We start from the raw sequence: 12,995 nt of genomic DNA, 5'->3' as shown, positions 1-12,995 counted from the left end.
TGGTTGGTTCTGATTTTGGGTCTCAGTAAGGTTTCTGTTTACAGACCAGCTGCCATGTCTCTGTCTTTGTCCAGGTTAGTTCTTGTGCAGCCCCTGTCTCGGAATCTTTCTCCCAGCAGTTCATATTCTGTATCGACTGTTTTGTCATTTTTGCTATTTCTTCTAGCTCTGAAAAACTCTCCTTTGGGGATATTGTTAATGACTGATTTTCTGTCACAGCTAGATGTGTGGAGAACTGAGTTGACCTTTGTTGGTTTTCGACAGGTTTCAGTTATCATTTTGTCATTACAAATATAAATGGTGAGGTTACAGGAATTCTGTTTTTGTTACACTGATGTGGCTTGTTAGGTCATATCCATATTCGTTGTTGTTCAGGTATTGGACAAATACTAGCAGTTGCTCCCTCGTGCCTTGCCATATTAGAATGATGTCATCTATGAACCGGTACCATTGCCTGATGTTTTTCTTGAATTCTTCGTTCGGCAGGGCGTGTGTTTTCTTGTAGAAGTGCATGAAGCTATTTGCCAGCGATGGGGCATATCTCGCTCCCATGGATATCTTTGCTTTGGCGATAGTAATCCTCGTTGAAAAGAAAAATATTGTTGGCAAGGGAGAATTGCAAGAATTTCTTCGTCATTTCCAAGTTGGGATAGTGTGGAGAAGCTTGTTTGGCAAAAAGATAGTCACTGCTGTCAAGGGCTAGCTTGTGGTCAATTGAGGTATAACGTGCATAAAGTTTACATAAAGTGTTACCAAGAAAAAGTCTGCTTCGGATTTGATTACTTCCATGGTTTGCAGAGTATGCATTGTATCCCATAGATAGGACGGTATAGTGGGTATCTCTCTTTGGATTACATTGTTGATATATTTAGAAAGGTGTTCCGTAATTCCCTCTACTCTACTCATAATTGGTCTGCCTTCTGGGATTCTTTCAAAGTTTTTGTGTACTTCTGGAAAAAAGTACAGTGTTGGCATTATGAGATGTGCTACACTCAACTATTGTTGTCCATCATCTGGCAGGATGCCCTTATTAAAACATGTTTGTAGAGTTGTACTGTAGTCTCTGAGAATTGATTTGGTGGGATTGCTGCTCAGTTTTGTTTAGCATCCTGGGTTACTCAGAAGATTGGTTGCCTTGTCGATGTCATCTTTTTTGTTGAACAATAAAATGTTGCCTACTTGGTAGGCCTCTTTGATCATGATGGCTGGATCCTTTTGTAGGTTTTGCAGGGCCTCTAGTTCAAAGGAAGTTAGGCGATAGTTTCCTGTGGCACTCCTCCACAATACCGGCACCGACATGCTACTGTTCATGTGTGCCACCTTAGCGCACATTTAAAAGTGGAGGAGTGCCACAAGAATACCTGTCTTAAGTGGCAGGTAACGAATGTGCCGGCTGCTAGGTTGGTTTTCCACCCATCCTAGCAACCGCTACATATATTCCGAAAGTGGCGCATTCATATGGACTTCGGAAGAATGCGCCACCTTCAGAATAGGTCTCAAGTACCAAAAAGGTCATTAACGCTTGAGAATCGGGCCCCAAGTGTTTTTTCTTCCGGCCTGTTTTTGAAAAGATCCCTTTTGCAGGTCCGTAAAGTTACAAAGTGTGTGGTTTGTTTTGCCTACAACAGCAGCTTTTTTATTTCCCTGAAGCATTATTTTAGCAGATGAAATTACCTGCTAATTGTCTTTTCTGCTAAAAGTCATTGTAGACTTGTATATGCGGGAAGTAGTTTACAAGAGTGCCGTTATACGGAAAGGAACGAGAAGCATAACCCCATGTGTGATCTATATTACTGGCTAAAGTACACATAGCAGAACACGAAAGAAACATTTGCAGATGCTTTTTCACGGATAGTGTGCGGGTGGAAATGAAAACCTGGTATGCACACAACACGGGGGTTGTTGAGCTCAGCCTGGCTACTGCTCTGTCTTGGTATCTGGCCCTCAGACTTTGGCATGTGTGCTTTGGGAGATGGTCCTTGTTAGGAGCACACACATTCAGTAAGGTGTTGGTGGCCTGCCTGGTAGTTCACGTTATAGCTTACATGGCATGCATTCTGGAGTGGGGTGGGAGGGCATACAGTCTTCCAGTAAGAAAGTTATTGGGGAGGAAGTGCTCACAAAGATGCACCTGAGAACTTATGTCAAACGCAGCGGAAAACAGGTCTCTCATCATTGGGATTCTGTGTTGACCTGCTTATGAGCCTGGAAGTGCAAGTATGGGAGGCTGTGAACCCTTGGCTGGCCTTCTGCAGCAGCAGAAGGTGGTAGTTAGCGAGAGCAGGCTAACTGTGAAATGTCCTATTTGCCTTCTAACTTACTTCATGAAAACTAACCTCTAGAAAAAAATTTAACTCCAAACTCAAACTACTAAACACTAACATTAAACTCTCTACATTCTAAACTTTACACCCTTATTTCTAAATTCTAAACTCTGCACATACATTATACTAAATACTATATACTGGTTCCTTTTCTCAGACTGAAATCAGGAGCTGCAGCCTGGATCTTTCCGTGGCATGGTGAAGTGACTGAAACAAAGGACGATTGCTGGGTGCAGGGATGGCCTTTTATCATTCCCATTTGCCTTCTTACGTGTTTTCCCTTTTTTATATATGTTTTACGGTTATTTGTTCATGGTAGGCCAGTGGACAGCTTATTTCCTTTTGCATTATATTATGTGTTGCGAGCTTTTATTTATCGTTTCTAATAGAAATGTGTCTGCACGCCCTTATGGCATTTGCATGATGAGTTATGTGGCTCACTGGAGCAACTAGACTGTGTCATACTGCTTTTGTGAGTGGTGACACAGAGCCTAAATCGCGTTGGGGCTTTTGGTCCGGTGCATGCTCGTCTCTTCTTCAATGGCTATTAAAGGCTGATATGTCCTATTTGCTAGGCGAGTTAAAATATGTTTCCGTGACTGCACAACATCCCTGAGTACAGTACGAAAAACACATTGGAGTGCATTGCAGTTTGCATTAAAAGAATTACTAAAATAGAACACAGTGACCAGCTGTGCTATACCCTACAATTCTTAGCCAGTTATATACAAGACAGAAACAGTGTTCCAAAATTGAAGACAAGGCTTTCTTTCTTTAATTGGGGGCTGCCTGTTTGACTATTCTGCTGTGTTCTCCAGTGGCATGTTCTACCAAAAATTCCATGATAGTAATGGAACTCTGATTGAGGTTCTCCTCCCATTCTCAGCTAAACCAGCATTTTAAGTAAATATTAGAATTCTTTAACCTCTCTGAATTTTTAATTGATCAAAATACCGTTTCAGAGCAGTTTTCTCCCAAAACATATTTATTTATTTTTTTTGATAATCTGACCGGTACAGGCTTGTTTTCCTATCCCTTCAATTGTTTGAATCTGTTTGAATTTTAGAATTTTTTCAATTTGTTACAATCTGGTAGTAGCTCGATGAGGTAGTAGCCCAGCCAAACCTTTTCTTTTGCAAATTCAGTCACCTCATCTTGAGCTGGTCTGCATACCACAGAGATACTTTATCATGCAATGCTTAACTCTTCATGCTTGACATTTCTTGCTTGACTCTTCATGCTTAACATTTTAGTTGGATATGTATTTATACTAGCTATATTCTCTTATGCTTATGCCTTCAATTTTTTCACTTAGTGTTTTCTCAGATTTTTCATCTCTCTAATCAAGCACGTAAATCATTCCTGAATTTGAGGATGTGGTTCTTGTTTCCTCTTCTTCGGTATAGTGTTTGAGTGCCGCTGTGTGTGATATCATCGCGGCACTGCAATGATGTCAGCACGTAGCCTGATGCTTACCAGTATGGACACATTAGTACTCCACTCAGCTGTTACCTTCAGTAGCTGCATCTTCCACTGCAGCCCGTTACATCGGAAACCACTGGTATGCAGCACCACTGACCTGCAAGCATGCTTTCACTGGTTCTTTGGCTTTTTTGTTGACTGTCTTCCTCCCGGCACTTCCTCATTTGCTTTTTTGGAGGCCTGGTGTACTCGTCTCCAGGTAGGAACTTGTGTAGAAACTTGAGATTTACTTCCTATGTTTTTGAATTGTGCTTCATTACTTGACAGACTGCACATTGATTTCAGTGTTATCTCACTTGACATATATCCGCCACCTTGTACTATGTCTTTTTCCTGGCAGTGTTGTGGATTATTTTCTTGTTTTATATATCCATTATTTACAGATGTGTCTTGTACTGCCAAAGACTTCTTGGTTTTGTTGGTATTTTATGTATTACATACCTTATTGTTTGACCTTTTTGAGGATCAATCTTGGCGCATTTAAGATTTGGTTATTTTTGGTTGTTATATGTTAGTGTGCTTCTGTTCTCTATTATTTAAGATGTGCCCAAATGATGGATATTTTATTATCCGAAATGCACTGGCCAAGACATCTGTTCTCCTCAGCTTTTATTGTTTGATAATATTTTGTGATTAAGCCTCTGTACTTTGTTCAACAAAAAGTGGCTTATTTAATGTTTGCCGCTACTGGTGCGCTTCCGCATTGAGTACACAGCACTATAGCTAGTTAGCTATAATCTTCTTGAATACATTCCTTTACCTGGCAGTGCAACTTGGGTTGGGTTGCTGCAGTGCTCCCCATATACTCTGTTTCTATGTACCTTACTTATTTCAAGGAATGTTCTGTGACCTCTTTGATGTTTCAGGCAGCTATTGTCATGACCAATGGAACTGATATGGGAGATAGGAGGAGCATAAGGAAAAGGTCTGGCAACCTACAGGATGAGTAAAGGAAAAGGAAAACTGGCAGCCAGGCTCATTCCCTTTGAAGGAGATGGAGGAGAGCAATAATGTCATGCCACCCATTGAACCGGAGGTGCCCTGTCGTGTGGTCCAAGCTTTTGTCCAGGTGGGCTCCACTAGCATCCCAGGAATCTTATGAAGTGCTTGCGGGGAAAAGTTGAACTCTGGTCCAGGGGTATCTATATGAGTATGATGCCAGTGGAGATTCTACCCATATATAGCCGGACAGTCCCTAATCGCACTTAACCCCTGCCCAGGGTCTGCCCAGCAAAAGGTCATGCCTGCTACTGGCTGCCAACCCAAGCATGCCAAGCATGATGTGCGACATTTTGGACTTTCCTCTAGTGTACCACCTGAAGAGTCCTTGTGGTGTCTGTGGACATGTAGGGCCAAGGTCGGCACACCCACCTCATATGCCACGACCTACCTGCGACCACGGACAATACTGAGTGCCTCTCAGCCCTTGACCCGGGAAGAATATCCCAAGGAAAACTATCACAATGAAGGAGAGCAATCCTCCCAGTTGGAGAGGTCTGAAAGGTGCCTGTGGGCAGCCAAGAAAATGGCCTTCAGCCACAGATCTCCTTCATCTCATGCAGACGAACAATCTGTTCACCTCCCTCCATCGCTCACAGGGGCCAAAGCCTGACAACTCTCTACCAGACATCATCACAACTCTCACCCACACTTATGCACCACACTCAAGAGCACCACACATTTCCAACGCACCATGTCCTTCAGATTCATGTACTGTTAAAAATAAAGTGGCACATTCTTTACTCCAACATGGAGTATGTATCTTGTGTCTGATGTATGACCCTTTGTACTATCATTGTAATTGACGTGAGTATGGTAGCAGTTTGTCATGCGTTGACAAGGCAAGGCTGGAATAATCCTGCTTGATATGGTGATCTCAAAGATCCACCATCACTGAAAAGTTACCATGAGATGTCTTACTTTCCTGGTTTCTAGATCAGCACCTAATGTGGTTCACTGCCTACAATTACACATACACCCCTAATTATGCAATCACATTTACTCTACCTCGACTCCATGGTATCTTGATAATGTGTTAGTGATGTGCATCTATATCCAATTCCCATTTGCCTCACCCATGATGTTTGCCCTTTTTCCTCCCTCTTCCTCCAAAGAAGCCTGGTTACCCCAGGTGGTGGCACAATACATCAATTTCCAGCACAAGGTAAAGGCCCCATGAGGACAGTCCGGTGGTGCGTGGTGCAGTGTAAAAGCTTTATCTCAGAACACAACACAAAACAACACTGCATAACGTATGTTCATCAGCTGGACTCATGTTGGCAAGTTGACAAGGAAATTAAACTCATGCGCTGTACATGTCATTGGACATGTGGTAAGGTTTCATGTGTGACATCTCGAGAGAGACAGTCCATACCTTGATATATGTAATCATGACATGAAGCCCTGCTTATTTGTCACAGATTATCTTCTCTGATCTACATGTTCGGTCTGGACCATTTGTATGCAGTGCCATGTAGTGCACATGTTTTATGTGATGCGTCTGGCATCCATCTAAATCCTACTCTAATACACTTGTCCTAAGAGCAAGGCGTGTGATCCCCTGATCATTTGACTTCCTGGATAGGAAACATGACCCGGCAACACCTGAGAAAACACTCACAGTAGAAGCTACATGAAACTCTGGTGCACTGACGTAATTTGAGGACCTCCTCCACATCTTATCGCTTCCTGCATTGTGCCAATCCTCCTAAGAGTACACATTCTGCTTTTATACATCTATATAGTACTAATCTGCCACCATGTGCCATTGTATGTGTGTTAAACAGAAGAATTGTCCGAAAACCAGCACACAGGTGATATCAAGGGAGAAATGTCTTCACACCCTATGTGATTATGGCAAGTTTCTCACCCAACTCATGCCTCACACATTAAGGGAAACATTGAACATTGGTCTATACACATTCATTGAAGGACCTTAATCGCATGTGAAATGTGCTTATGTGTTTGATTTTCAGATGGATCAGGAAAGAGAGTGTTCTGTTTGCCTACAAAAGAAACATTATTTTGCAAATCAGTCCATACTTGTGTCTGTGGTGTGCGCTTGCTAGGACTAGAGTATTGTATGCAACACTGCACATGCCTGCGTGTGTTGTGAGGCTTGCGCTTCATATTAAACTGAAGGGTAGACAAGGAGCATCACGTAGCTGCGTTATGTATCTTAGAATGAGAGAGGAGCCCCTAGTAGTGGATTATGAATAATGTGACAGGAAATTGAGCATCAGTATCTGTGATCAGACTTTCGTTTGCTTATTGCAGACCTGGGAGGTACTTTCAAGTGTCTGCATGTCACATAGGGTCAGCTGTGAGCATGTCTGCAGATCTTGGGCAAGCAATGGCCATTCAGCTGGCCGAGCAGTAGAAGCCATCTTGCCCCAATTTCCTGTGTTCTCTAAGTTCTCCTATAATAAAGGGCATATGGGTCCACTGCACCTCCAAGGAAATACAGGGATATTGATACAGGCACTGTAGTTGTTCTGCACCCAGTCATCAGTTGATCAGTTTTATAAGACACTAGCAGAAGTACCCGTTCTCCGAACGGATTCTGTAGACAGACATGATAACACTGATCCTGTAGGTCGCTGTCCCGATTCGCTTATCCCTTGATGCGCTTTGTACCCTGAAGTAAACTGCACTGAGAATGGGAGCGTGTGGCTTGCTGACATACCCGTGAGCAGACGTTGGGGGGAGGCGAGAGTTGGTGGGCTGCTGCATACTGGGACCTTCTGTGCTCTATCCCCACCTGCCACCTCGTCCTGGTGTGGTGCAGTTTGTTGTGGTGCAATGCAGTGCAAATATCTTGGAAATTGTGCATCCTAGGTCCTGGACCTTCAGTTTTGTTCCTCGTGTCCGGGCCAGTCCTTGTATGACCACATTGATAGTTTGCCCATTTCAGGCAACCGTATCATGTGTTAAGGTGCTGAAATCCAGGGAAAGGGGTGGAGTGTCCAAATGTCATGTAGCTAGTAATGTCCAGAGGTTCCTAACAGGTCACTATGCAACATTTGGTGCAGACTGGTGAAACGGTGGGAATTGTATAACGAACAACGCTTCGCCAACCCACAAACCGACAACATTTTGACTTGTGCTGAAATCCAGGAAACGGGGTGGGGAGTCCAACTGTCATGTAGTCAGTAATGTCTAGCAGGGCCTAACAGGTGACTATACAAAATTTGGTGCACATTGATGAAACGGTGGGGAATTGTATAAGGAACAACACTTCACCAAGCCAGAAACCCACAAACAAATGTTGTTTTATGCAGAAATCCCAGGAAGGGGGTGGGCCGTCCAGAGGTCATGTAGCCAGTAATGTCTGGAGGGCCCTTACAGGTAACTATGTAAAATTTGATGCAAATTGGTGAAACGGTGTGGAAAGAATATGGAACAACACTTCACCAAGTCAGAAACCCACAAACAATTGTTGACTTTTGCTGAAATCCGGGGATCGGTGCGGGGTGTCCCAATGCCATGTGGCTAGTAATGTCCAGAGAGTCCTAACAGGCAAGTATGCAAAATTTGGTGCAGATTGGTGAAACAGTGTGGAATTGTATAAGGAACAACGCTTCGCCCACAAACCCACAAACACAAATTGTAACTTTTGCTGAAACCATTGGAAAGCGATGGGGTGTCCAAATGTCATATAGCTAGTACTGAACGCAGGGTCCTAACAGGCAAGCATGCAACATTTGGTGCAGGATGGTGAAACAGTGTGGAACTGTATAAGGAACAGCATTTCGCCACAAACCCTGCCACAAACACATTTTGACTTTTATATGTATATAAGATAGATATGTACATACGTATTGTACCATAATTACACAACAAACATTATGTGTGCCACTGTCAATGAAGTATCTTCTTATCAGCAGCGATGGAATTTGCCCACATACCAGTGAATGACACAACACGAGACACATAACATTCCTGCTTGCTTGTGTATGTTAGTATGAGTTCACTTTTCCTGCAACAAAATGTGTAAACTCGATCCTGTTGTTCAAATTAGATGAGAAGCCTCAATGTGAGCATTCCTGCACTTTTCATGGACACATTGGGTCTTGTTATGAGCATGGCAGTACATAAAACAAACGTGTTTATTATTACCACCACGTGATCTTGCAAATTTACTGCCGGGTGGCAAGTCGGGTAACAGTGGTGTTAGTCCCCATTTTTGAGTCCATAGGACCACATGGTCATTTTATTAGTGATGATTCTGACACAGTAAATCTAATTATTTTTGGAGGTAAGTTGGGCAGATTTACCTCGAGATAAATCCTTCACTTCACCTCCAAATTCGCATTTTGGCGTTGCAGTGAAACTGGACATAAATCACCTGCTGCCAAAAGTGTACTGAACTCATAGTGAGGTTGATTATCAGTGACATCATCCCTTAAAGTAGCTACTACACCTGAGGATACTGCAGCCACGAAGGGTGGTACTTTGCATTTTATGTGCCATAAAGATATCTATGCAGCCACTAGATAGGATACCACTGACCTTCCCACACAATGGAATGCCCTTACGGGACTTCAGTCACAGTCATATGATATAGCTGCGCAAGTAGGTCAACATTTCTTCAGCAGAAACCCTGAGCATAACCATCCTCAGCAGACTGCTCATCACTAACGATGCTCAAACTTCCCAAAGTGTGTACAGTGGGAAAGTCAACCTTTTCTGAGTGTGTTCAACAAGATCATTAGGATTCCCATGGGTTTCCAAAGGTTTGGACTCTGATGCCAGTCTCAAAGTGTGATTCGAGGCCTGCAGCCTATCCTTAAAAGGGACATTTGACCAACCAATCAAAGGCCCTCAACCACTCTAAAGCAGGTTTGCAGGCATTTAAAAAGCCAGATTGCACCCTGCTTCCTGTTTTTGGGGATATATTCAGCTATCTTGTTAGTCAAGTTTGGAGTGGACAGGACACACTTACAAACTGGTTGTATTAGAGAAGCTTTGGAGTATCTGTGGCAAGTTTAGGAAAGTTTGGTGTTTTGGATGTTTCATGATATCTGTTTCATCCCCTTTTTCTGTGTATGTGTCCTTTGGTCTCTCAAATGTTCCGTTGTTTCCCTTACCCTCTTGTACATTTTTTTTAATGTACTATTGTAACTCTCCTTTTCCTTTTCCCTTTTTGTCACCCCAGAAATTAAAAAAAACAAAAAGTCCCTAACACCTTTGCTTTCCTGTGTTTGTAGAGAAACCTTGTTTTGAGAATACTTTCCCATCAAGTGAGTCTTGTCTTGATTCCTTTGTTTTTCTTTTTCATTTGTATTGCTTTTTGCACATTGACCCTTAGGCACATTAGAAGTCTTAGTCACATTTGTGTTTTGCACATTAAGACCTTATACAACATGTACTTTTATTTAGTGTGCGTGCCAGGGAGGGTGAGGAGATGAGTAGCTGGACACATTTTCACCCTCTAAGTCAGGGTTAAAGTAGTCAGCCAGTATAGGGAGACACAGCATGAAGATTGGCAGATCGGGTGTGGCAGCGCATGAGGAGGTGGAGATGGTGTTTAAGGAGAGGGAGATTGTGGATGAGGGGTAGGCAGAGCGTACGTATGACATTGCCTCCCATATGGTCATGAATGTGTGACTACTTCAGTTTGTCGCAGAGTATGACTATCAGGCTATCAGGGGGAAGGCAGACATGTAATATGCAACTGGAGTCAGAAAACAGTTCATTGGGGTAACCCTAGTAAGAGCGCATTTGGCCCCCCGTGATAAGCAAGCATTTAAGGCTATGGAACTATGATGTGTTCAAATGGCAAACATCAAGTGCCAGAATGCCAGCTAGCACAGCACCCACCACCCTCCTCTAGCAGTGACCACATGGGAATGACACTCTAGCTCATCCTAGGTCTTGCTCTAATAAGTAACCCTCATCCCTCCACTCAGCACAACCTCATCCATTGGCACCAACAACAAGAAGGGATACCTTACCACCACTAGCTATGCAACCTTCTGTTGCTCGTGGCAGAATTCTGGATGTGGCACCATTAGGGCAGGACAAATTAGACAGATTGATGAGAACCGCAGGCACATACGGCGTGCATTGCCAGCCTCTGTCAGTCAAGGGGCAAAGTCAGTGGTGGATAGCATGGAGAGGCATGTGATCAAACACCTTCCTGCCCTATTCTAAATGAAGAGGCAAGAGGGCAACACGAGGGGACATTGTGCACTGGGAGAGTACTGCAAAAATCATTTTTAGTGACTTCACTGGTGGGTACAGCAAAATACATTGAGGAAGAACCTCCGGTTTGTGTCCACGTTACTAGGACTGAGCGAGTAGCCCCATGGGTTGTAGAGCCAAGGTAGAATTTCCAGTTTATGTACACGATAGCAGGACTCAGAAAGCAGCTCCACTAGTGGATAAATCCAAATAATGTGCGGCAGACCCTCCAGATTGTGAGCACAGCACTAGGACCCAGAGAGTGCATCTATAGATTGGCAGAGCCAAATAGATTGAGGCAGTGCCTGCAGATATTTGAAGAAGTAGTACGACTCAGAAAGTGGCTCCACCGGTTGTTAAAGCCAAATAAATTTAGGAAGAACCTTCAGTTTTTGTGCATGTTACAAGGACTCAGAATGTTGCTTTGCTCATTTGTAGAGCCAAACAAATGTAGACAGATTCTCCAGTTCGTGTCGATGGGACTGTCAAATATGGCTTTAATAATTCAAAGATTTGGTTATGACGTTTATGTGCTTTATTTATAGATTTCATAGTTTGTCTGATAATTGGCTACAGGAAGGCCACAGTAAGGCGGGACCCTTGTCTACTACACAGGTTGCTTTGGTCTCTTTCTACTCTAGCCCAGGCTTCCCTATTCCCCAAAAGGTTGCAATGAAAGATTATTGATAGATGAACCCCCTATTATCCGGTTCTATCCTCGGATTCTGATGAGGACCTGAAGGCTGTAACCATATCTATCTTACACCCTCCAGAACTTGAGGTGAAGGAAGTGAGAGTACATCAAGACCTGGACAATAGAGAGGCAGGGTGAAAAAGAGGCATGAAGAGACCAGAAAATGTAGAAAAAGAGAAGAATATTTGTGAATCGTCCACATAGAAATAAGAAGAAATGTTGAACAATTTAGCGATAGAGAATAGGGGTATGGGAACACCGTATTAATGAGGTTGGCGAAGAGAAGTGTGTCCAGCCCAGGGAACAGAAAAAGAACGATTGGAGAGATAAGAACTGAAACAGTAAACGGCAGAAGTGGAATCACCCAGGTGTAGAGAGTCAAGAGAGTAAAGTAGGATGTTCCACTGTGTCAACAGCTGCAGGTAGATCAAGGAGGGTGAGTACTGAAGAAGATTTATTGTGACAAGCTGAGAGGAGAGAGTTGATGACATGAAGAAAAATGGTTTCTGTTAAGTGAGCATGGTGGAAACCAGATTGAGCCAGGGCAGAAAGAGAGTGGTGCTTGAGATGAGAAGGCATCTGGGAGAAAACAGTCTGTACAAGGAGTTTCTAAAGAAATGGAAGATGGGAAATAGGACTATAGTTAGAGAAAGAGGATGGGTTAACAGAGGGTTTTTCTAAAAAATGGGAATGAGTAAAGCATGTTTAAAGGGAAAGAGGGCAAATGGTCGAGCGGAGAAGCAGTGGGGTGGGCCCAGGCAAGCAAATAGAGTGTCAGAATCAATAAGGGAGGTAAACAGAAGGGGGGAAGGGCAGAAGATAGATGCATAGGTGTAGAGTGAGAAGCAGATTGTGAGGGAAGGTGGGCTAAAATTGAGCGCAAAGTGATGACTTTGGAGACAAAGAAACCAGCAAAGTCAGGAGGGGAGAGGGAAGAAGAAATGGAAGCTTTAGAGGCTGGAGGGCAGAACATCTTGTTCATGATCTGTAACAGGTGACAAGGATGACGTGAGAGAGAAGAGGCAAGAGAAGAATAATAGTGCTTTTTAGATGCAAGAAGGGAGACATCATAAGAGGAGTGTCTGAACATGGCCTAAGGAGAGGCTCCTTGCTCAGTTTCCAGACTTGTGGGGTCAGAGTGAGGCACGCAACGTCGAAGCATTAGAAGAGGACATAGTTGTGGCCCCCAGAAAAACCTGTATGCTGAACCATGTGAGCAATTCTCCTCATCTTACATGTGTTGCACAAATTGTACTTCGCATTATTTTTGGAGAAGCCAAGCCGTTCATTGGCTTCCATGAAGAATGCTA

General features: G+C 43.3%; 1 long non-coding RNA gene across 3 annotated transcripts in view; it reads right to left on the bottom strand.

The window, feature by feature from the left end:
• LOC138451945 (uncharacterized) overlaps nt 1–12,995 on the bottom strand; it is a 309,075-nt gene that overhangs the window by 148,106 nt on the left and 147,974 nt on the right. The gene's annotated exons all lie outside the window — the stretch shown is intronic.

Source organism: Ambystoma mexicanum, chromosome 1p (genome assembly GCF_040938575.1).
Source record: "Ambystoma mexicanum isolate Mex_15411 chromosome 1p, UKY_AmexF1_1, whole genome shotgun sequence".
In the NCBI taxonomy this organism is placed as follows: Eukaryota; Metazoa; Chordata; class Amphibia; order Caudata; family Ambystomatidae; genus Ambystoma; species Ambystoma mexicanum.
Note: the sequence above shows the minus strand (reverse complement) of the source record. Positions and strands in the feature narration are given on the sequence as shown.